The following is a 24684-nucleotide window of genomic DNA, read 5'->3' as shown; positions in this document are numbered from 1 at the left end:
TTGCCACACCGGAAACCACATCACACACATCTGGTATTACGAAGTGTGGGCTTCCTAGAAGGCTTCAACTACAATCCTCTCCCTCCTCTTTAAGAAGTAAGCCCGGGTAGACTTGGAGTAGAAAGGCAGGCAGGCAGACAGGCAGGCAGGCAGGGCTGGAGAGGCAGGCAGTCAAGGTGTGCTGTTTAAAAGTCCACTCCATGTTTTTTCTAGTGCTGTTAACATACCAGAACCCGAAGAAGCTCCAGCCCACGTTTTCCTTAAGACTTTCTTTCTCTATGCAAACCAGCTAGAGCTGGTGGGGCAAGCCATGAAAGATTCCCATAGGCCTTCCTGTGGAAGCCAATGTTGCTTTAACAAAACCATACTCTGCCTTGAACAATTCTCTGTGAAATATACTCGGAGTCGAGAGTGAATTTCATGCTCTTTATTCAGCTCATATTCATCAAGGAGAAGAAGAGAAGACGAATGGCTCTTTTTCCAAAACCATCTGCTTATATACATTATTTACACAATGGGCCTTGCGTGATTGGCTACTTCAGGGCTACACCTGTGGGCCAATTATATTGTGGATTGACTTCTGCCTGCAGCCTGATTGGCTGCTCCTACAGGCCAATCAGGTAGCAGATTCACTTCTGCCAGCCGCCTGATTGGCTGCTCCAGCAGGCCAATCAGGTTGCGGATTCACTTCCACCTGGAGTTGGATTGGGTAGCTCCCGCTGATTCTGAATCCTATTGTTCTAGGATTCAGCTCAGTACATAACACCCCTCCCCTCTAAGTTCCAGTCCTGCCCGGGAAGTTGCATTCGTAGTCCCCAAGGTCTGCTGGCCGCCTCCGTGTGCGTTGTGGCCCGGGGTGTTCCTTGGTCAGGGGTTCTGGTTCTGGCTCGTGTTCCGAGGCTGCTGGCTGTGCCGGGGCTGTCTGGTCTGGCGCCACTGAACCACTAGGTTGTGACTGTGGTTCCGGTGTCCTTCCAGCCTCGGGGCGCCCCTCTGTGCCTACTGCTTCTGCTTCCCCTGCCCACCCCTCTCGCTCTACAGGCCTCACTGCCCTGCTGTCCCCTTGGGACCCCTCTGTCCCGCTCTCCTCCCGGGTTCCTCCTGGGAATCGTCGCCGTAGCTGGTCGCAGTGGCGGCGCCAACATTGCCCCCCTTCCGTTAGTACCTCGTACGACACGGGACCGGTCACCTTGGTGACTGTGGCGGGTACCCATGCTGGGTCTGCCCCAAAATTCTTTGCATACACTGGGTCCTGGGCCACAAATGTCCGGGGGTTCCTGCCTTTCCCCACCACTACCTCATCCTGAGCTCTGTCGGGGTGAAGTCGGTCCAGTCTAGTTGCAAGGCGCCGGCCCATGAGTAGTTCAGCTGGGCTCCGGCCCGTCGTTGTGCTTGGGGTGCTGTGCTGTGCTAGAAGAAATGCGGCAAGGCGGTATTCCCAGTCCCCTGATGCTGGTTTGAATGGCGAGAAGCTGCTGTCGGTTGCCATTCTGGGTTCCTTGGGTCCTGGAGCTGAAGCCTGGATGCACGGTGCGATGCAGCGGTGCAGCAGGTGGCGGTGCTGCGGTGCAGTGCGTGGTGGCAGTCAGCTCAGCAGGATCCCACCTTCGTCGCCAGTGAAATATACTCGGAGTCGAGAGTGAATTTCATGCTCTTTATTCAGCTCATATTCATCAAGGAGAAGAAGAGAAGACGAATGGCTCTTTTTCCAAAACCATCTGCTTATATACATTATTTACACAATGGGCCTTGCGTGATTGGCTACTTCAGGGCTACACCTGTGGGCCAATTATATTGTGGATTGACTTCTGCCTGCAGCCTGATTGGCTGCTCCTACAGGCCAATCAGGTAGCAGATTCACTTCTGCCAGCCGCCTGATTGGCTGCTCCAGCAGGCCAATCAGGTTGCGGATTCACTTCCACCTGGAGTTGGATTGGGTAGCTCCCGCTGATTCTGAATCCTATTGTTCTAGGATTCAGCTCAGTACATAACACTCTGTTTTCCGCATTCCTGAAGAAGGGAAAGGGCTGCAGATCAGTGGAACGGGATCTGCTTTGCATAGCTGCCAAGTTTTCCCTTTTCTCGCGAGGAAGCCTATTCAGCATAAGGGAAAATCCCTTTTAAAAAGGGATAACTTGGCAGCTCTGCTGCTTTGTGCATATAAGATTCAGTCCATGGTAAACCCCCCCTCTCAAAACCTAGAAAGCCACTGCCATTCAATGCAGACAACAGTAGCCTAGATAGATCAGTGGTCCAATTCAGTGTAAAGCACTTTCTTATGTGGAGTAGAATTGATTCTGTGCCATAGTTAAGCCTTTGAATTCTTGCCAGAGGCTAACCACCCATTTTAATCTGATTTTGCACAAATTTTTGCGAATCTCAAGCGGCATCTACATAAACGAGTTGTTTACAGGACTGGCTTTCCCTCCATTTACTGAGCACATAACAGCACACAGTTAAGATTACAATGTGTGCAAAAGAAGGGCTGTTGCCTAGCAACAGAGCATCTGCTCTGCATGCAGAACATCCAAGGTCCCTGGTCCCAGGTAGGACCAAGTGGACTTCTGAGAAAAATCCAGGAGAGCTGCTGCCCGCCAGTCCCAATGGTCTGACTCAGTACAAGGCAGCTTCCTAGGTGCTTCACCTACAGCAATCCATTAATGGAGGGTCATTATTCTTTACATTAAGATGAAGAATGAGAAATATAGGCCTCTCCTATTATAATAGCAGCAAGAGAATAAAGCAGTGGTGTGATCAAGTTCTAAAGCCCAAAAAGAGAAGGCGGGGGGGGGGGAATTATCCATGCAGAATTAGTCTGCTTTACAAGAGTTTCTTTTGCCTGAAGGGAAGCCACAGTTCGGGAACTCCTACCAAGTTTCCCCCTGCCTATTTTCTGTCTCTCCATCATATTTTCCCTCCCCCTACTCTTTATTGGCATCAACATTTACATGAAACAGCATCTTTGCTTTAAAGAATTCATCTGTTCCTGCTGCTTATCCCCCCCCCCCACCTGAAGTCGTAATCCTCTGTTTGTGACGACATAATGGTTTGCACAGCAGCCAATTGTGATGCCACAAGCCGAGGATTATGACTTGAGGTGGGAAATAAACAGCAGGAACAGATGAGCACTTAGGAAACAAAGACCCTGTTTTCATGCAAATGCCTTTTGTCATCAAAAACAAGGTTAGAGAAATGCAGCTACGGAGCAATCTATGTCAGAGCAAGCAAGCAGAATGGGTGCTCAGCAGAAACTCTGTGGTGGTTCCCAGGAGGCATTCAGCTGCTCTTTCAAATAAACTTCCTGAATCACTGCGGAGTTTTACACATTCAAGATAGGTACTGTAGTAGTCTTTGCCTTCCAGAGCAAATCACCAGCAGCGCCAGCGTAACCTGTGTTACTGACACCAGTATCTCAGCTACTGTTGCTGGCTGTATATTTTTGGGTTACATAAGAATCAGCTCACAAATAACCACAAGTCTCTACAGCTGCAGCAGGTACAGTAACTCTCCATTGCTTTGACTTAACCCCTGATGGCCCACTCTTCCATTGTCTCTCGAGATGGATGGATGCCAACAAAATCAGAAAAGGACCCCCAGTGTTCAAGAAAGTGGGGGCAAGTACCTTTTGTAGAAGAACAAAAATAGTGTTACAAGTTTGGGGGAATTCAGGTTGTGTCTTCTAATCCCTGGATCCAGCAAGTGTTAGAATTTAATCAAGGCTAATCTAATTCTTGGATAAACCAGGCTAGCACCTCCCTTTGAGGTGACAGCCTTTAAAAATTAATGATTTGACCTTCATAGAAGAGTTGTAGAGTTGGAAGGGACCCTAAGGATCATCTAGTCCTACCCCCTGCAATGCAGGAATATAAAGCTCTCCCATATGGGGATCGAACCTGCAACTTTGGCCTTATCAGCACCACGCTCTAACCAACTGAGCTATCCAGTACAGCTATCCAGTACCTTGGAAGTCGAATGGAATCCATTCTGGAAGTCTGTTCGACTTCCAAAACGTTCAGAAACCAAAGTGCGGCTTCTGATTGGCTGCAGGAAGCTCCTGCAGCCAATGAAAGCCACGGAAGCCCCATCGGATATTCGGGTTCCAAAGAACATTTGCAAACTGGAACACGCACTTCTGGGTTTACACCATTCAGGAGCCAAAACGTATGAGTACCAAGGTGTTTGGGATCCAAAGTACGACTGTATATTGACTGTTTCAGAACTACAAAATAAGAGTACCATTGCTTCATGTGTAGTAATGGTGGACATCATCCACATCTCAAGACATTATGGTAACTACTGTGGCATGGAGTGTGGGGACATTTTTTTAACTCTTTGGCTTCTGTTGTGGTCCTGATACTACATTCAAAGATAAGATCCATTAAGTTAAGTTACAAGCCCAAGAGAGAAACATACATTTTGGGGCAAAAACTAGAAACCAACTGATTTCTTATTGCTCTGAATTTCCCTTATGAATGTCTTAAAAGGATTACCAGAAATATATCAAAACTGACTCAGTGATAGCAAAGACCACTGCTGTTCACTGTTCCCCTTGCTCCTTCACTTACTAGCAGTTTCCAATAATTCATGTAGTCTAGCTGTGCCTTTTGCGACTCAAGAGTATAATATAGTCCTCTCTGTGGCAAGACTGAATTTGATCTCTGACTTGTAATCTTACAGCTTCTCTGTGTGGTGCACTCTAATTTCTCACTGCCCATCTGTGTTTGCATCTTACAAAATCTGGAAAGCAATTTGCAATGACTTCACAATTTGCAGAACTGTATGTGGACATAATGAGGATATAAGAAACATTGAAATGGCCAGCTGCGTATTAGCAGAGCAAGTGTGTACATGTTTACTCAGAAGTACAGTGGTACCTCGGTTTACAAACACAATTGGTTCCGGAAGTCTGTACTTAACCTGAAGCGTACTTAACCTGAAGCGAACTTTTCCCATTGAAAGTAATGGAAAGTGGATTAATCCGTTCCAGACAGGTCTGTGGAGTACTTAAACTGAAAATACTCAAACCGAGGCATACTTAAACCAAGGTATGACTGTAAGTTATACTGTGTTCAATAAGGCTTACTCCCAGAAGAGTTTGAAGAGTTTGGATTTGATATCCAGCTTTATCACTACCCAAAGGAGTCTCAAAGAGGCTAACAATCTCCTTTCCCTTCCTCCCCCACAACAAACACTCTGTGAGGTGGGTGGGGCTGAGAGACTTCAAAGAAGTGTGACTAGCCCAAGGTCACCCAGCAGCTGCATGTGGAGGAGCGGAGGCGCGAACCCGGTTCATCAGATTACGAATCTACCGCTCTTAACCACTACACCACACTGGCTCTCTCCCAGGAACGAGTACACAGGATTCCACAATATATTGGGAGGGAGGGGGGAAGAGAGGGAGAAAAACATAAAAAAAAGAGAGGAGGGAATAACAATGCATTGATTAAATTTTGTCAGAGGCATTATAAAAAATGTATGTTTCACACTACCATCCTTTGAGCAAGTAGCACAACTGCACGTAGCAATGCACACTTTAAATTGATCTTTAATAATTGAGTTACACAAATTGAACATAATTGCGTTCTACCAGCTGGCTTGTACCGCTGTGTATTTGAATGACGGGGCTTGGTGTTAAAAAGCAATATAGAAGACAAGGTAGTCTGTCTGCTATTTTTCACTTACTTTAATTGTGCTTAGAATTTCAAGGCACAAAAGCGTCTTCAGCAAACCGAAAATAGTTTGTCGTTAAAATACATTTAATACAGAAAAGTACAACCTGAAGATCAAAAACGTAGAAATCATTTCTGCATAGCATGCTTCTACCATTGATCAAACAAGAAAAAAATCTCACACGGCATGCGGTTGGAGACAAGCTTTAGTCCTCGCTCTAAAATCAAGCAGCTTCTCTTAATTTACCTTTTAAACATTATTATGCTAAGCAAAGGTGCACAAGTTCAACTTTTGACAATGTTTATTGAGCAGATGTTTCATTAGAAAAAGCAATTTGGATAAAATGCATGACTGAAGTGGCAAATGTCAAAAGCTATTGTCTTCTTTGTTTTCCCTTTCTATTCTTAGGGTGGGATATACCTAATTATCCCTGCCAGTGAAAGCTCTGTGGAAGGGCTTTGATCTGTGCAAAAAGTCTTCCCTGCTTTCTTCCTCTATGCCTCTCACCCCCAAAATTGGCTTGGGGGGTGTCAGGAGAAACCCCCCCCCCACAGCGTGCAGGAGGAAGCAAGGCAGGGTGTTGTTCTGTCTGGCAAGTGGATATACTTACACAGATGGAATGTTCGCAATAACACAATGTTGAATTCCACTCTCTGGTTCTTGTCCTAATTTTTATTAATTAAATTAAATTTAAGATCACACGATATTTGCAGAAGTCAAAGACTGACAGCAGAAGGAAATTGCTGCAGAAGAGTCCTGGAGAGATAAGCGTTAGGTCTTAACGGGCAAAAATTGTTTTGATAGTCAGGAGTAGATAATACAACCAAATGTGGGGATTATTGATAAGAAAGCCATGAACAACCAGAGTGAGTCAGATTAGACTTTGTAAGTTTATCAATGTCCAACTTGCCTTGCTTCAATCCTATGAACACATTGGTATAGAGCAGGGAGTCCAACAGGTCGACCACGATTGACAAGTCGACCCCGAGTTGTTAGAAGTCGATCACGGGCTCTTTTTTGTCCACGGGGGGAAAGGATCATTTGGTCCACCCCCTCCCTCTTCCCTTTATCTGTGCACTATTTCAAGAACGTAAGACGGAGTTTTCGCTGGCGGGGTGACTTATTGTTAATCAATCTAGTTCACAGCCCCCTCCAAAGCCGGCAGAAATATTTGCTGTCCAACCCCCTAAAAAAAAGCTGAACAACTTTGAGCTGCACCCCTGAAAAAAGGTTGACAATTTAGACTTGGCTCTCTAAAAAAAGCTCAACAATTTTGACCTGCACCCCCGCAAAGGGTAGATCACTGCCAATTTTTTATTCTGTGAGTAGATCACAGCCTCTTGGGAGTTGGACGTCCCTGATATATAGGGTGCCACCAATGGAAGCGTGGTGCATACTCTACAGACACCTACGCTATGCATGCAGATGCCACTGCACGAGAGCAATTCTGCAGAGCAACATGGGGGTTGTAATGACTCAAGAGGGCTTATTTTGAGAAATGTGGGTTATTCAACAGTCAGTCTGTGAGCTCTTAGAAAAGGATGCTGTGATTACTAAGACCCACCATACGGTAGGTTTCTCAAAAATAAGTCATACCAGATGGATCTCATTTCTTTTTTTGATGGAGTTACAAGCTTGGTGGATCAGGGGAATGCTGTGAACATAGTCCTTCTTGATTTCAGTAAAGCTTTTGACAAAGTCCCCCATGATATTCTTGTGGGTTGAACGAGGAAACTGTTAGGTGCATTTGTAGGTGGTTGACTGACCGAACCAAAAGAGTGCTCTGGGCCCATTGTTTTTCAATGTCTGTATAAACAACTTGGATGAAGGAATTGATGGAAAGCTCATCCAATTTGCAAATGACACCAAACTGGGACAGGGAGCTAATGCATCAGAACACAGAATCAGGATTCAAAATGACCTTAATAGATTGGAGAGCTGGGCCCAAACTAACAAACTGGATTTCAATTGGGACAAATGTAAGGTTCTTCACTTAGACAGGACGAACCAGCTGCACAAATATGATGGGGGACACCTGGCCTACTAGCAGTACATGTGAAAAGGATGTAGGGGTCTTATTAAACCACAACCTTTAACATGAGTCAGCAGTGTGATACAGAAGCAAAAAAAGCTAATGCTATTCTAGGCTGCATCAACAGAAGTATAGTGTCCTGATCAAGGGAAGTAAGAGTACCACTCTATTCTGCCTTGGTCAGACCATACCTGGAGTACTGTGTCCAATTCCGGCACCACAACTTAAGAAGGATGTTGACAAGCTGGAATGTGTGCACAGGAGAGCAACCAAAATGAGCAAGAAGTGACGGGAAAACCATATGAGGAATGGTTGAAGGAGCTGGGTATGTTTAGCCTGGAAAAGAGGAGACAAAGAAGAGGTATGATAGCCATCTTCAAGTATCTCAAGGGCTGTCATATGGAAGATGGAGGAAGCTTGTTTTCTCCTGTTCTGGATGGTGAGATTCAACCCAATGGCTTCCAGTTACAAGAAAGAAGATTCTGATTAAACATCAGGAATAACTTTATGATAGTAAGAGCTGTTTGACATTCGAACGGCTTCCCTTGGGAGGTTGTGGACTCTCCTTAATTAGAGGGTTTTAAGCAGAGGCTGGATGGTGATCTGTCACAGATGCTTTAGCTGAGATTCTTGCATGGGGATTGGACTAGACCCTTTGGGTCCGTTCCAACTCCACAATTCTATGATTCTAATGTTATTGCCTGACTGTGGATTTCAGAAAATGGATACATACCTTCACTAATGATCTGCTTCCCTTTCTCTTTTCACATTTCAGAGTGAAAAACAAGAAGAGTGTTAAAAGTTACTCTTCCAGCTGAAAAATTCTACCAAAATTGTGTTTTCATAAATACGCCAAAGAGAACGTTCAGGGAATTGAAAGAATGGACTACCTGTAACATGAAATGCTACCAAGGAGGTTTTCAGACTGCATCTTCTGTTGCCAGATTAAGCCATAGCTGCTACAAAAACAATTGATCAAAAGCTTAACATTACAAAATGTATTAAAGGTAATGATTTATGTTTTAATTTGTTCGGCAACTTTACAAAGGGTAGAAAAAACAACAAAAAAGAGCAACTGGGAAATACAGCATTATTAAAGCTATAAATCCAGCCAGCCGAAGAGAAGTGGGCTCTTTTTCGCAAGTGTAAAGGAAGAGGAATGAAGGCGGTACCTTTCCCCCATTAGCTCAGTATATGATGCTTTAAATTTTACTTGCTTTGAGCTTAGTTGCTGCACAGTTCCCTCTCCTTTGCTTCTTTTTCTTGAAGTTGTTGAAATGCTAAAAAAGGAGAAACAAATGGATGGCTAGAAGGAGCAACCAAAGGCCCAATTAAGGGAAAAAAGGTACAAGCATTTTACTCACATAATTGAATGCCACTGGCTTCAAGTGGACTTTAGGATTCTAAGAAAAAGAGATACTCCCTTTATTGTTTAATACTTTAACCACAGCATCACCTCCCACTTTACATAGATCTCAAGGGGCCAAAGAACTCCCAGGGCACCCCAAATTCAATTGAGACAGTTTTCTTATTGCAATTAAGACACCATTGTTACTCATTTATTGGCAGACACACTAGTCTTTGTTAAATGTCAAAAGCAAAGGCAGCACTATCAATACATCTTTGGCTAATAAAAATCAGGCAAATGTAATGGGACAGTAGGAGGATTTGTTCAAATTTTTCAAATGGTAAAACGTGTGTTAATATGTGAATGCTTCCTGCAATAAGATCATCACTATTTATACTTTCTAGAGCACCTACATGCCCTTTGCATAAAAGCAGCATGACAGTATGCTCTCATACTTCCAATCTGAAGCAAGACACACAAGGCAAGACTTGCAATGAGGTGAGAGAAAAAGAGAGTATGTTCAGGGCAACGGCATTTTAAAAAAGGCCAAAATGAAGAGGCAATTAAAAAATAATAATCAAGTGTCTAAATGCACCAGTAGATGAAGCCAGATAATTGTCAAAAGACATAGAATCCCAGTAGTCAGGAGAAGGAGCATCATTCAAGGAACATGGTATGTAATTTGGCCTAGCAAAATTGGGTTGGAATAATCTATGGCTACATTTGAACCACAGTTTCTGTGGTGGGTACCCACACACTCACACTTAGCCAGCAAGTGGTAAGTGTGGGGTGATGATGCTCAGTTGCATACCTGCTGCTTTCAGGGACATAGAGGAGGTGGGCCAAGGGTGATGGTGCAAGCGCACTAGTGGAGCCCATTCAGTGCACCAACCAACTTGTTTGCACCTTGCCACTCCCCCTTCCCGTAAGCAGCAGTGAGGTGACCAACCAGAGGTTAGGTGAGTGTCACAACCCACAACATTGTCTGCTACTGGGTTTAGCTTAGCGTTACGTGTAAACTAGGCCCCTCTGTCTTGCTCTCCCTCACCAATGACTCTGCCTGAGAAGGTTTTGGCTCTTCATTAGTTTCACTTTAATCTAACCAGGAGGAAATAGCAGGGACTTCAGAAGGAAGGGTGGAGGAGGGGAATGGCTCTAATATTGTCTGGAAAGGAAGATGTGAGTGAGAATTGGAAAACATGAGGAGATAGTTCAGCATCTCCCTGCCCCCCAAAGCTAAAGAATTACAGCGGTACCTTGGTTTAAGAACAACTTGGATTAAGAACACTGAAAACCTGGAAATAGGTGTTTTGGTTTGTGAGCTTTGCCTTGGAAGCAGAACAGAGTGTGTTGCATTTGTAAATTGAGTCCCCCGCTGCTATGGGAAAGCACGCCTTGATTTAAGAACGGACTTCCGGAATGGATTAAGTTCGTAAACCAAGGTACCACTGTACAAGCAAGTTGAAGCTCTGTCTGAAGTCCACACCAAAGTCAGCATAGCAAGGACAGGTTGGAGGTACAATGGATGTTGTTGCTATGATACTGTCAGTACCAATTTTGAAAACTTTTGATTTGAATTGGTCTGCTCTAGTGGTTTGATGGTTTGAAAAGCAATTTTTGAACAGTTTAGGAATATTTCAATTAGCTAACAAGCATCTTAAGTCCCTACTTGACCACTAAATGGTTTGTCACTGGATGATGTACCATATAAGCCACTATAGCTAAACTCCCCCAAAAGAATGGGGTGGTTGTGTATGGAATTTCCATTGAGCAGGTATCTTAACAATATCTGAAAACCTGAGTTCTTTTGTTAAAACACACACACACACACACACACACACACACACACTCTTTGACATAGTTTCTGGCACCCTTCATTCCGGTTCTACCTCCGAATATCCGTGCATATCATTCACATTGCTTCACAGACCTTAAATAGCTCCCCTAATCACACTTTAATTAAACTCCCAACGTGCACCTTCTGCTTCTAGTCTCGCAGCGTACCACTTTTCTTTCTGATTGTCAAGATTACACACCTCTCTTCCTTACCCTTGTCTCATTTAAAAACAATCTCTCCTCCCCTAACCCTCCTTTCTCTGCGCACTTTTCACTCGCAGGATGAGGGAGCAGAGAAAAATGAATTAATGAAATGTCATAGTTCTATTCGTGTATTTTGCTGGTGTGTAGATTCAAAACCCCTATCTGTAATATTTCTAGGGCTCAGAGAACAGAAATGCCCTGTCATAATCGCATCCATTTGGCAAGAAATGGCAGCTGGCCCATACTCAAAACGGAAGGTGACAAATGAACCCCAATGCAGAAGGCCCTTGTGTTGACGTGGAACATGGACATAACGGATTACATAGAAGAGGGGAAATACCAGTGGTGTTGTTTATTTTAGCAGCTATATATTAATTTGTCTTTTTGGTAACACCTGTGCAGGTTGAGGATAAGGGAAGAGATCTGGATGAGCAATGGAACATGAAAGCAAGATTCACACACCCCAGTCCAGCCCCACACAGACAGGCATGCTGAGGCCTGAGGTGCACACAGAACTCCAGCACACACTATGGCTCCACCCACCCCACACTCCCCACTGATTTCAATATAGGGATGGATACCATAGGCACACTCTTGCTGCATCTGCTGAAATCAATGTGGGTGTGTGGGTGTTATTGCACCTTATGGTACAGCCTCCACCCCACTTACACAGGGGTTACATAAGTGAAATCACATAAAGTGGGGAGCGCCCTCTAAACACCCTGTCTGCTGCTCTCTCTTCAATCCATACAAAAAATACCATATCTAAAAATATCCACAACTATAACTAAAGCTCTGGGGCTGGCAGGAGGCTGGAGGACAAGAAGGAAAGCAGCTACCCCACACATCAGCTGTTAGGCGGGGAGGCTGACCAGCGTAAACAAAGCCCCACTGTGCCTCCGGTCTCTTCAGGGCTTCCTCTGCCCTCACCGACATCCTCTTCAGGCTCCAGTGAGGGTCTCCTCATGAGCCACAAGGAATCTCCATTTCTTTCCCACCATTTCCGGGTTTGAATTGAATTGTTTGTTTATTTCCCAGCACCACAAGTATACGTGGTTGCGTGCGCATCGACTGCACGTAAGTGGAAGGAAGCCTGTACTTTAAATCAAATTACAGGTAGGTAGACGTGTTGGTCTGGCATAGTCGAAACAAAATAATTTTTTCCCCTTCCAGTAGCACCTTAGAGACCAACTAAGTTTGTCATTGGTATGAGCTTTTGTGTGCATGCACACTTCTTCAGATACAAAGGTACACTCGATCTACCAGCTTCTTTTCTCCTCTTCCTTAATATACCGTCTGTAAACATTGGTTTTCCTTGCTGCTGCTGTTTAAAAAGATCAAGTTGTCCCATATTAGTGCAATGGGATTTCTTCTCCCTATGAACTCCCCAAAATCTGTTTTTGGGGTCCCTTCAACTCTCGAGAGAAGAGCTGTGGGGGTGGGGCTGTGGGGGGAGAAGAAAGGGAGAGGAAGTCTCATTGCACAGGTGGACACCTCCTCTGGATACAGCTCACATATTCCTAAACATTTAGATATACCTTTTGCTGCTGACAATAACTTGGCCTTCTTACCTAAAGGTGCCAAACAAACAGTGCGCCTCACTCCAACATTATCAAAGATGCTCGGGCTGGAATAAGCTTTTCAAAAAGCTTAGCGGGACATATTTTTTGAGGCATTTTTCAAAGGACTGAGGCATCGCGAACCAAGACGCAGGACAAGGAATTCAATTAGGAAAGCACTGCTTGAAATATCTGCAAGATAAAATAGAAGTTAGCAGAATGCCAAGGGTTAGCAGGAGAGCCCTAAACAAATCTGACAGAGCCCATCACTCCTGTAGCTGAGGGAGCCCGGTGTCAATGCTGTTTAATTTTAGAACACTCCTTTGTTGTTTCAAAAGCAAATCGGTTGTGAATAAGATGAAAATCTGTTTTCGGCTTGGGCCTCACCCCTCCACACCTTCAAACCCCATGGGAGGTGGAAACTTGACAGTTGTATAGCGAGCAGTAGGTACAACTGTCTGAGAAAGATCCAAGAGCATTGGCAGAAATGCACCTGCATGGACAGAATAGGGAGAGTTATTTATTTTGAACTAGGATATTTTCGGGACCCAATTATATTCATCAGAGACGGGGAGTTTGGAGAGGGCTGGCTTGCATCCTAATGTTGCACACACTTCTTGGGAAAGCTCCAGCCCTCTCTGGGTGCTCTCACCACCCAAGCCTAGCCACGTGGAGGAGGAGAGAGGGGAAACGGCTCTTTTTCTGGATTGTTTAGGGTTGTATTTTTAAGTTGCACTGTGTTAAATTTGTACAAGCATCCTGGTGTACTTTTGTTGAAATGCGGAGTGTGCATTCAATAAATATTTAGAGGATGACGACTTGCTAAGTTTCCTTCCTTTCAGATTGACGAGTGACCCTTGTCGCTTGGACTGCCTGCTATATAACTCAAACTCTCATCCATTTGAGTTACACAGAGCTGTCAGGGCTCCCCAATCCAGATAGGACAGTGGATTCCCTTAAGAGGTACCTGAAATCGTGCAGGACTAAAAGAAAAGGAATACATGTTTGACCCAAGTAAGATGCAGCTGCTGACGGTGGGGAGCCAGGTGGTGGGTGTTCTGCCTGAGACCCCATTATGTCTTAAGAACCAGATAGGATGGTGGGCTTCCTTGATCCAGCATGCACTAAGATATCCAGATAGCAACTGTCACACACACACACACCCTGCTCAGCTGATTCATTAGTGAAGCCTCTTACACGAGTATAAGAGACCTTGCAACCAGCACGCAAGCACTGGCTACTTTCTGATTGGATTATTGTAGATTCTGTACATGAGGCTACCCTTGAGCTCACTTCAGAAACTTCGATGGGTATATTTGTAGTTTGCCGTCATGATTCCTAATTGTTGCCGGATGGAGGATAGTATGCTAGTATTGTGGGGACCATACCAGACTACAAACTGAATTTAAGATGTTAAATTCAAGTTTACTGTTTGGATATGGACACCTTATAGGAGAGCATCTGATAAATTGCCTTGGGCATCACAGTTGTCTGACAGGGCCTTGCTCTGGGTGCCTTCTGTAACTGAGGTGAAGATGGCACCCAAAAGGCCCATTTCAGTGGTTTCATAGAATCACAGAGTTAGAAGAGACCACAAGGGCCATCCAGTCCAACCCGCTGCCGAGCAGGAAACACCATCAAAGCATTCTTGACATATGCCTGTCAAGCCTCTGCTTAAAGACCTCCAAAGAAGGAGACTCCACCACACTCCTTGGTAGCAAATTCCACTGCCGAACAGCTCTTACTGTCAGAAGTTCTTCCTAATGTTTAGGTGGAATCTTCTTTCTTGTAGTTTGAATCCATTGCTCCGTGTCTGCTTCTCTGGAGCAGCAGAAAACAACCTTTCTCCCTCCTCTATATGACATCCTTTTATATATTTGAACATGGCTATCATATCACCCCTTAACCTTCTCTTCTCCAGGCTAAACATACCCAGCTCCCTAAGCCGTTCCTCATAAGGCATCGTTTCCAGGCCTTTGACCATTTTGGTTGCCCTCTTCTGGACACGTTCCAGCTTGTCAGTATCCTTCTTGAACTGTGGTGCCCAGAACTGGACACAGTACTCCAGGTGAGGACTGACCAGAGCAGAATACAGTGGTACTATTACTTCCCTTGATCTAGATGCTATACTCCTGATGCAGCCCAGAATTGCATTGGCTTTTTTAGCTGTTGCATGTTTTTTAGCTGCTGCATGTTTCAAAACACTCTTCCCTGTGACAGCTTGGCTGCAAATTTTTCCCTAGGTTTTTTTTTTTTATTAAATTAAGACCTTCTTATGCTGTTAGGCCTATAGAAAAGAAATTCTTGTTCTTCTGCTATTCCTATGTATACCTTCTATGAACTGCACATGAAGGCAATAGCCAAATATACTTCCCTTATTGTGTGTCTGCAACATTCAAAGGCATGGAAACTCAACTTCCCCTTAACTATCATAAAGGAAAAAAACACCTGCAAACTTTCCCTTTTAAAAATGACCTGAGCTAGTGGCAGATCACCCCATCTTGTGGTAGTGAATTGTGCACTGTGTGAAACACTACTTTGTGTCTGGTTTTACCCTGACTGTTCTACAATAATCTGCAAGAAGGGATTTGCAAATCCCAAATGCTTGCATTTTTGTTTGCTTGCTTTTATTAGTCTAACTGGCTAGAGTAAAACAACAACGAATCATCAGCTAGCCAGTGTGCGAGTCCAGCAACTCTACCATGGTCATCCTGGTTGTAACATCAACATCAGCAGCTGTGGCTCCAGGAAACATTATGTCAAGGACCTTATTTGTTTGGAATTTCAGTATGATCTTCTAGTCACATGGAAAACTGGTAGCTCAGCCTCAGCTTGGCAGCTGATTCATTTCCTCTTCTGCTCAGAAGGGTCTTGCCTACCTACAACTGTGACAACAGCAAGAATGTTTACAAAGTGAGAATCTAGCATAAAAATAGCACACAGAATGCTTGTTTATTTCACAGTCAGTTCTCTCATGAGCTCTCTGGCCAATTTAACATTGCCAGCTGCTTTTGTGTGCAGAACTGCTCAGGAGAGCCAGCCAGGCTGGAACGGACCATAAAGACTAAGCTGCATTTGGAGCCTTCAAAACAACAACATAACTACGTCTCTGAGATATTCTAGTCCTCTTCCACATCATCAAATACCACATAATTGCAGCAGCCTCCTTCGGCTGCAAAGGAGTCTCATGATGCCCATTTCCCCCAAATGTGTAGCCGAATCCTTTTTGTGGGTGCCAAAACAACCTCTCCAAGGTACCACCTGTCTACAGGAGGAATGGAGTACCTTTTGAAACCTGAGGACCACAATCTCTTCTGATGAATCTTTTGAGGAGGGTGGGGACATGCTCCTGGTGGGTGGAGCCACAAGCAAAAGTGGGCCGAGTAACAAATGTGGATTCATAGTAGGCTACTTTCTACACATGCTCACACACCCCTCTTTATCTTCCATCCAGGCACATGAGAAGCATTATCAGAGTTCAAGGATACAGTCCAGCCAAGCATAAACACCCAATCAAGGTGCAAGGCAGGGACAGTGAGGTAGGTGGCTATGGAAGGGGCATGGCTTGGGGAGAGTCTAGAGGGCCACATTCCCCACCCCCGTCCTGAGGTATGTATATTTACGACAAAATTCTCCATTAAACTTTGAAAAGAAGCAAAACTTCAGAGGAGGAAGAAAAAAAATGCAAAATACATTGAAATACACTGAGGCTTTTTGAACATTGCAATATATTACTACTACATGAATAACAAGTTACTATCTTATAGAGAGAGTGTGTGTTCAGAGACTGTCACAGATATTACCTCAGGATTATTACCATAATCCCATAAACAGGGTCCTGTCATTATTCCCATTTTGCCATTATTACTATTCCCATAATATCCAAACATTATTATTCCTGGGGGCTGAGAGTGTAGGGTTGTCCTTTGCTTAAGGACACTACCGTTGCAATCCTGACAAAAACTGAGCTCACACCGATAATACGTATGCTACTTTCTTCTTCACAGTCCTCTTGGCATTCATTCCGCTGTTTTTGAATATGTGCTGTAAATTGGCTCCACAACACCAATAAGTCTTGTTAGCGTTTTAGCCCAAGCTCTGCAAGGCATATACAAGAGTGGTTAGAGATGCTTATGTATCATTCATACTTTCTGGGTTTGCTGTAGGAAACACCAGTGTGACACCGGCAACCCTGCTTGCCATGCAGAGCATGTAGCCATCTTCTGTACCCTTCTACTCAGTGGAGAGGACCCTGCAATTTTTTACACAATCACCTCTGTGTGCAAAGAGGCTAGGCAGAAGAGAAGACTGAGAGGTGAAATGATAGCTATCTTCAAATATCTACATGGAAGGTGGGGCAAGCTTGTTTTTTGCTCCTCCAGGGGGTGGGACCTGAACCAATAGATTCAAACTATGAGAAATAATATTCACACTAAACTTTAGGAAGAACTTTCTGATGGTGAGAGTTGTTTGGCAGTGGAATAGACGACCTCACTGGAGGTTTTAAAACAGAGGGTGGGTGGCCATCTGTCAGGGGTCCTTTAGCTACGATTCCGGCATTGCAGTGGGTTGGATTAGAAGACTCTTTTGGCTCCCTTCCAACTTGACAACTCTGTGATTCTATGAATCTCTCTTTTTCAAGACACTCCCATCTTTGGATCCCACTTTGAACTTTTAAACATATTGCGGTCTGGAGTGAATGAAGGAAAGTGTGACTTCCACAATATCTGGCACTAAGGGAGAAACTGATGGAGTTAGCTTCATAATACACACTGCTAAGGAAGAAAAGACCGCTTGTAGCTTTCAATCTGCAAGATGTTCTAGAAGAAGTAGGTAAGCATGTTATTTAAATGTACCAGGGAAGCGAGTTAAGAGTACAACACTGCCTAAGGCAGAACTGAAACATTAATGGCCATGAATCTGCAATTGTTAATATGAAAATGAGCTAACCTATGCTCCTTGATCTGCACTGTAGACATTTTTCAGTGTTTCAAATCACTAAATCTGTAAGAACTACAGTTGAGAATTAACTAAACAGGCCGTCCAGTCTCACAAAGACCTCAAAGTTCTAACTCAGTAAGAACTATTTATTCACAATTCCCAACTGATATGTTGGTGTCAAGTATTTCTCGACACTGGTTCTCCACTGTAGATCATTCTGTAAGTGTTGTATTTGATGTCTAAACAAACTATACACCCAAATGCTTAAGTGTATTGAATAGAATGGAAAAGAGTTGAACATGTGCCCAGTTGGGCCACACAACTACCAAAAGGGTCTTGCAGCATGATCCTCATCATATTGACTCACATGTAAATCCCTCTGCATGCCATAAAATTGACTGCTCTGTTTGCATCCTTGGTACTGTCCAATTCCCACCTTCTCCTGGGCTTGAAACCAGCAGAGACCTGGACTTTAACTGGGAGGCCTGACTCAAAGAATGAGCAATTCATACATTCATCTGTAATATACCCCAAATCTATGTAGCCCATGAAGGCAGCCACAAAACCCAAACTGAGATGATGACCTGCCTTGTGATATCTATGTTTATATATTTTATAGGAAAAGGGCAGTAGTCTGGATCTTAAAAATCACTTAGCAAAGCATGCCTGTTGAAATTACTTTATAAATGGCAGTATAAACTGGAGCAATTTATCCAGAAAATCATTTCTTGGTTTTCTAGTTGACCTTTAAAGCCTTCTCTTCCCATGCCAGGGCTGAAAAATCCCAGGGCGGAAGCTAATCAACAGAATTATTTGGCTCTGCTCTCAACGCGACTCTGTCAGAGCACTGGAATTGCAAGGTCTTTGTCTAAAGTGGTTTTACAATTGACTGCTGAGCACATTGGGCCCAGGACGCAGCGTAGGGGACTCACTGACATGCTCTTACTATCACCTCAGGCTTGCTTTCCAGGGTAGACTTGAATATATAGTGCTTTGGTCTGTTTTGCTCCCCATGTACTGCTTAATGAGATGCTGCTATACAATACACATGGTGGGAGGGAGTCCAATGGAAATAAGCAAGTTCTTGGGAAAGTTTGGTTCTTCCCTGGAGCCCGAGTGCATTCCAAGATGTGGCGCAGCTATGTCTTGTGTGCATACAGATTACAGGCCCCTTCCTGTATTGCTTTATTAACAGGACAGACCCTGCCCACAGGCCTGCAATCAAAATGAGATGGCACAAGAGGAAAAAAAGTGTTGGGAAGGAAGGAGGAAAACTGGCAACCCCAGGTACTTCAGTTACAAAGTTCTTCTCAGGACCTGCTGGATGGATGCAGTTCAGGGAGAGGAGGAACCCAAAGGAGCTGGTCTCCCCCTGCTTCTCTTCACTCCTTTTGCTATTCATGTGAAGGGGGCTGTTCATGTTCCAGGGGTAGTGGGGGTTCATCACCAGCCATGTCACCAATTTCTCAAGGCTCCCTGGCTCTCCAAACTCTTGATGGACAGCCTATGCATGTATAATAATAATAATAATAATAATAATAATAATAATAATAATAATAATAATTTATTATTATTTCCCAGCCACTCTGGGCGGCTTCCAACAGAAAAATGAAATAAAATAATCAATTAAACATTAAAAGCCTCCCTAAACAGGGCTGCCTTCAGATGTCTAAAAATCTAGCAGCTGTTTTTCTCTTTGACATCTGATGGGAGGGCGTTCCACAGGGTAGGCATGGCCACCACCGAGAAGGCCCTCTGCCTGGTTCCCTGCAACTTAGCTTCTCGCAACGAGGGAACCGCCAGAAGGCCCTCGGTACTGGACCTCAGTGTCCGGGCAGAATGATGGAGGCGGAGACGCTCCTTCAGGTATACTGGACCGAGGCCGTTTAGGGCTTTAAAGGTCAGCACCAACACTTTGAACTGTGCTCGGAAACGTACTGGGAGCCAATGTAGATCTTTCAAGACCGGTGTTATGTGGTCTCGGCGGCTGCTCCCAGTCACCAGTCTAGCTGCTGCATTCTGGATTAATTGCAGTTTCCGGGTCACCTTCAAAGGTAGTCCCACGTAGAGCGCATTGCAGTAGTCCCCATGTAGGCTTCCTTACATTCTGAGACCCTGCTCTCCCCCATCTGCACCTGAAGCCTATGAATTATGTGTGAAGGGGGGTTATTACATCACTGCTTATGAACAAGAGAACTGCTTCCTCCCTGCCCATGCTATGCCCCAACCCTAAAAGTGGTGTTCAGACTGCAAAGCAGGGCCCAGGATTGTCTGGGAGCTGAAAGAGACTAGTAGAGAAAATGTTTGTCAGCTACACCACCACCTCTCTCACACACACACAATTGACCAGTCAACTGCAATTTTTTTCTGAACGTCTTTGTAGTTGCTGCCCCCACCGACATAATAACATAACAAGCGCCCTGCTGAATCATCACAGTCAATTGGATGCCTAGGCAAAGCCTACAGAGCCCTGTGCACTTTCTATACATATATATTTCATAGAATCATAGCATCATAGAACTGGAAGGGACCCAAGGGTCATCTAGTTCAAGCCCCTGCAATGCAGAAATCTCAGCTAAAGCATCCATGACAGATGACCATCCAACCTCTGCTTAAAAACCACCACCACCACCACCACCAACAACAACTTTTATTTATACCCCACCCTCCCCAGCCAGGACTGGGCTCAGGGCGGCTAACACCAAATATAAAACAATTATAAGTACAGCTTAAAATCAAGATTAAATGCAACATTTAAAATGCAGCCTCATCAGAAAAGGAAAAAGGGGGAGGGGATCAAGTTGATTCCAGGCCAAAGGCCAGGCGGAACAACTCTGTCTTACAGGCCCTGCAGAAAGAAATCAAATCCCACAGGGCCCTGGTCTCATGAGACAGAGCGTTCTACCAGGCTGGAACCAATGTTGAAAAGGCCCTGGCTCTGGTTGAGGTAATCTGAGTTCCTTAGGGCCTGGGATCTCTAAGGTGTTGCTATTTACAGACCTTAAGGTCCTCTGTGGGGCATACCGGGAGAGGCGGTCCCGTAGGTACGAGGCTCCTAGGCCGTGAAGGAGAGTCAACAACCTCCCGATGGAGACTGTTCCATATTTGTAAATAAAAAAGGATAAGGGGTGGGCAACAGCAGGACACCTCTTGGGAATAAATTCATTTGAATCAAGCACCATGGATTCACATAACCACATTGTTTGGAAATCCAAACAGCACAGTAGAGCTGTTTTATAACCCTCTATAACAGGCATCCCACAAACTTCGGCCTTCCAGATGTTCTGGACTACAATTCCCATCATCCCTGCCCACTGGTCCTGTTAGCTAGGGATCATGGGAGTTGTAGGCCAAAACAGCTGGAGGGCCGCAGTTTGGGGATGCCTGCTCTATAATGTCCCAAAATGGTGAACCAAATTTCTAGAACACTTCAGGCTGAATGTTAACAATAAAAAGGGAGGTGGAGTTCGGAAAGACCCCTATTTGTTATAGTCTTAAACCTGAGCACAGGAGATATTATGAAGACATAAAATAATCTGATGAAATCTAATCTAAACTGAATGTGCTGCACGCAAGGCAGATTTCTGGTTACACCAAGGAACAAATAAACAATAGTAGTGATCCCTGCCCTACAAAAAAGAAAAGAAAAAATCTTTATTTTTCAATATAAAGACGAGTTCTGCTTTCCTTAATATTCTGAAGAAGAAAAAAGAGAGTTGTTGTTTATCTTAGTTACTCTCGCTGCAACTGTTTTGCAGCTAGCACAGTCCAATCTATTATCGTCTGCATGACACTTCCTACATTCCATCTTCAGTCTGTTACAAACTACAGAATTTGGAGTGATGAATCAATCAATCAATTGCCTCTGACTCTTTCTGCTTCTCCTTTATATATCTGGCTTAACTTCCAGTCTGAAGAAAAGTTCCTAGGACTCAAAACCTCTCTTTACTAGTTTTGGATATTTTAGTAGCTCCTAATAAATGCGGGTGGCGCTGTGGGTTAAAACTTAAGAGCCTAGGGCTTGCCAATCAGAAGGTCAGCGGTTCGAATTCCCGCGACGGGGTGAGCTCCCATTGCTTGGTCCCAGCTCCTGCCCACCTAGCAGTTTGAAAGCACATCAAAGTGCACATAGACAAATAGGTACTGCTACAGCAGGAAGGTAAACGGCGTTTCCGTGTGCTGCTGTGGTTCGCCATAAGCGGCTTTGTCATGCTGGCCACATGACCTGGAAGCTGTACGAGATGAGTGCCACAACCCCGGTCGGTCACGACTGGACCTAATGGTCAGGGGTCCCTTTACCTTTTTAATAAAGATATTGTGGATTTCGGTTCCCCGCTCCAATGGGCCAACTCAGCTGCCTAAAACTTTGAAAATGCCCCCCGCCCCTGCCCGATGTTACGCATGGTGAGCAACAGGTTTAAATGAAATGTTCCCGATTGCCTTATCCTTTGCTTGATAAAGGTCTTTGTTGTTATCGTATTCGTCAGCATAAGACTCAAAGAGCCGCAGGTAGCACCATAACTAACAGACCATTGCTGTCGTTGAAGAGATAATGTAATGTATAGCCAAGCTCTGCAGGGCTTGATTCCTGTGGACGCAATGAGAGCGGGAAGAAGTGCAAAATAGACATTTTCTTTCAGTCTAATCTACAGCGTGGAGTCTGCAAAACTACATTGATATGCTGATGCAAAGATAAGATTACAGGGAGGCTTTTAAAATATGTCTGCAGGAGTGGAAACACGGATGCATTTTTTTTTGTTTTGTTTTTAATAAAGCCATGAGGCACGGTATACATTGTAGGCATCTTCTAATCTGAAACATGTGGAGGACGAAAAATGTGCGGAAATGAGCCAGGTTCTCAATTTTAGCTGTGACTTTTCAGAGGGTACTGATTGGAGTGATCAAATTGGAGCAATTCAAATAATTGTTGTTGTTGTTTAGTCGTTTAGTCGTGTCCGACTCTTCGTGACCCCATGGACCATAGCACGCCAGGCACTCCTGTCTTGCACTGCCTCCCGCAGTTTGGTCAAACTCATGTTCGTAGCTTCGAGAACACTGTCCAACCATCTCGTCCTCTGTCGTCCCCTTCTCCTAGTGCCCTCAATCTTTCCCAACATCAGGGTCTTTTCCAAGGATTCAAATAATATGATTATGTTTAACCATAGCCAGTTCAAAAGGATAAAGGGATAGGTAATCAGATACCTAATTGGAAATTAAAGAACAATGTAAATATTCTTTTACATTACGCAAGCTTCATATGTATTAATAATGTTTAACCTTCTCCCATTTTTCTGGAGTTAGAACTCAACACCAGGAACATTTTCACTCTGCAATTCACACATATTGCAGGGTTGTCTTTTAGGCTGCTGACACATATTGTCACCAGTGCAACATCCCCAAATTTCAGGCAGTTACCCCGTACCATTTTCCTTCTGGAAAGAAAAACTGCCCCAGAAATGCATTGAATTTTGCCATTGGGGCGTGTTTGTTAGCGCAGCTAATGACAGTAGATGGGGTAGTCAAACACCCCATCTTTTCCCCCCACAGGGAAGTAGTCAGGGAAAGGTCAAGAAAGTGTCAGTAAGTTGGGCACAAAACATATAGTGTTGTTTGGAGACAGTTCCCTAACCAATGACAGTTTTCCTAAAAGTGTTGCAATGGTGTTAGAAAAACACCCTGAAAAACTGTTAATCTCAGTTTATGTTCATTCTCGGTTGTAAAAAAGTTTTTCTAGACAGTTTACAATATTTCTGCAACATTTTTACTTTAAAATATAGTTTTGATGCTTGTAATTGAAAATAAAACATCATAGCTTATTATAAGAACACAATTTTTTTCCTTTGCACAACAAGCCAGGGGCAAAGGTTATTGTACAGAAAATAATCTACCTCCTCTGCAGAAAAGTTTTCTGGCTCTGGGTGTTTGGGTAGTGTCAAACACACTTCATCTGACACCATAGATCAGGCATCCCCAAACTGCGGCCCTCCAGATGTTTTGGCCTACAACTCCCATGATCCCTAGCTAACAGGACCAGTGGTCAGGGATGATGGGAATTGTAGTCCAAAACATCTGGAGGGCCGAAGTTTGGGGGTGCCTGCCATAGACACAAATATTATGGGGGGGGTACAGTTTACCCCTCCCCCCAAAAAATTTGGAAATCTCATTGGGCATATACACCCAAAACTACTAGTATGATTTTTTGCTCAGTTTTGGATGAACATGACTAGCTTTTCATGGACAGATTAAGCAGGCAAGGGATTAGGATGTGGTTTTAAAGACTACATTTGTTTTTTAAGATACAAAACCCTAATGCCTTAAACATATGCAGCCCAAAATGTAATTTTTAAGAATAAGTTTACATCTCTCAACATTGGATGCAAAAATTAAAACCGAGATTGAGGCAGGATTTTTTTTAGAAAAATCAGACCTCCTCTGTGATCTCAGGGACCTGATTATAAAATGATATATTCTCAGTATATATTTTATCTTATTAATTTTGAACACTGTTTTATAGCATAAATGATACCGAGAAGCATTGCAAAAAGGAGCATTTTAATGGTTTTAAAGCAACCTGAGGACATCAAAAAGAGAAGTACAAAACCTGGAATAAAAATACCTCTGGAACATAAAAAGCGGAATTGTCAAGCACTCACATTTTTCAAAAAGCTTTTGCTAAAAGTTCAGAAGATGCTGTTAATGAACATTTGAGGCCTTTTTGGCGAGAGACTCTTGAGACCAGGATCCTGTTTTCTTTCAGATTCCTTGCGTGACCTTGAACATATCACTTGATAATCTGTGCCACAAATTCCCTCTCTGCAAAAAAAGAGAGAGGAGTTACTAATACTTTCTCTTGGCACCTTTCATCTTCTTTGTCTTGTTAAACTGCAGACTCAACAGGACACAGGCTTCAAGTTCTTTCCCTTTTGATGAAATCTTTCAAAGTCTTTTGTGAAAAATTAACTTGAATGTGACACAGGGAGAACTGAAGCTTCTTCACAGGTAGCTGATGAAGCTAAGGATATATTTTTTCGGAGGTACCAAGGCGAGTACCACTGATGCAGAGAAAGCGCACACACAAACAGAGCCAGGGTGCT

General features: G+C 44.0%; 1 protein-coding gene across 4 annotated transcripts in view; it reads right to left on the bottom strand.

The window, feature by feature from the left end:
* LOC118085291 (transmembrane protein 263-like) overlaps window positions 1-24684 on the bottom strand; it is a 300491-nt gene that overhangs the window by 195777 nt on the left and 80030 nt on the right. The window contains exons 3-4 of one of the 4 annotated variants that reach the window (XR_015949909.1): window positions 24244-24403; window positions 21835-22792 (exon numbers count right to left, since the gene is read on the bottom strand). The exons of 2 other annotated variants lie outside the window; for them this stretch is intronic. The gene's annotated coding sequence lies outside the window, so the exon portion shown is untranslated. Of the gene's footprint in view, window positions 1-21834; window positions 22793-23272; window positions 24404-24684 lie in introns of those variants that run through there. One more of the 4 variants, XR_015949908.1, reaches the window with a different exon arrangement.

Source organism: Zootoca vivipara, chromosome 1 (genome assembly GCF_965207765.1).
Source record: "Zootoca vivipara chromosome 1, rZooViv2.hap1.1, whole genome shotgun sequence".
In the NCBI taxonomy this organism is placed as follows: Eukaryota; Metazoa; Chordata; class Lepidosauria; order Squamata; family Lacertidae; genus Zootoca; species Zootoca vivipara.
The sequence above is the reverse complement of the archived record's forward strand: the minus strand, read 5'-3'. Positions and strand labels throughout refer to the sequence as shown.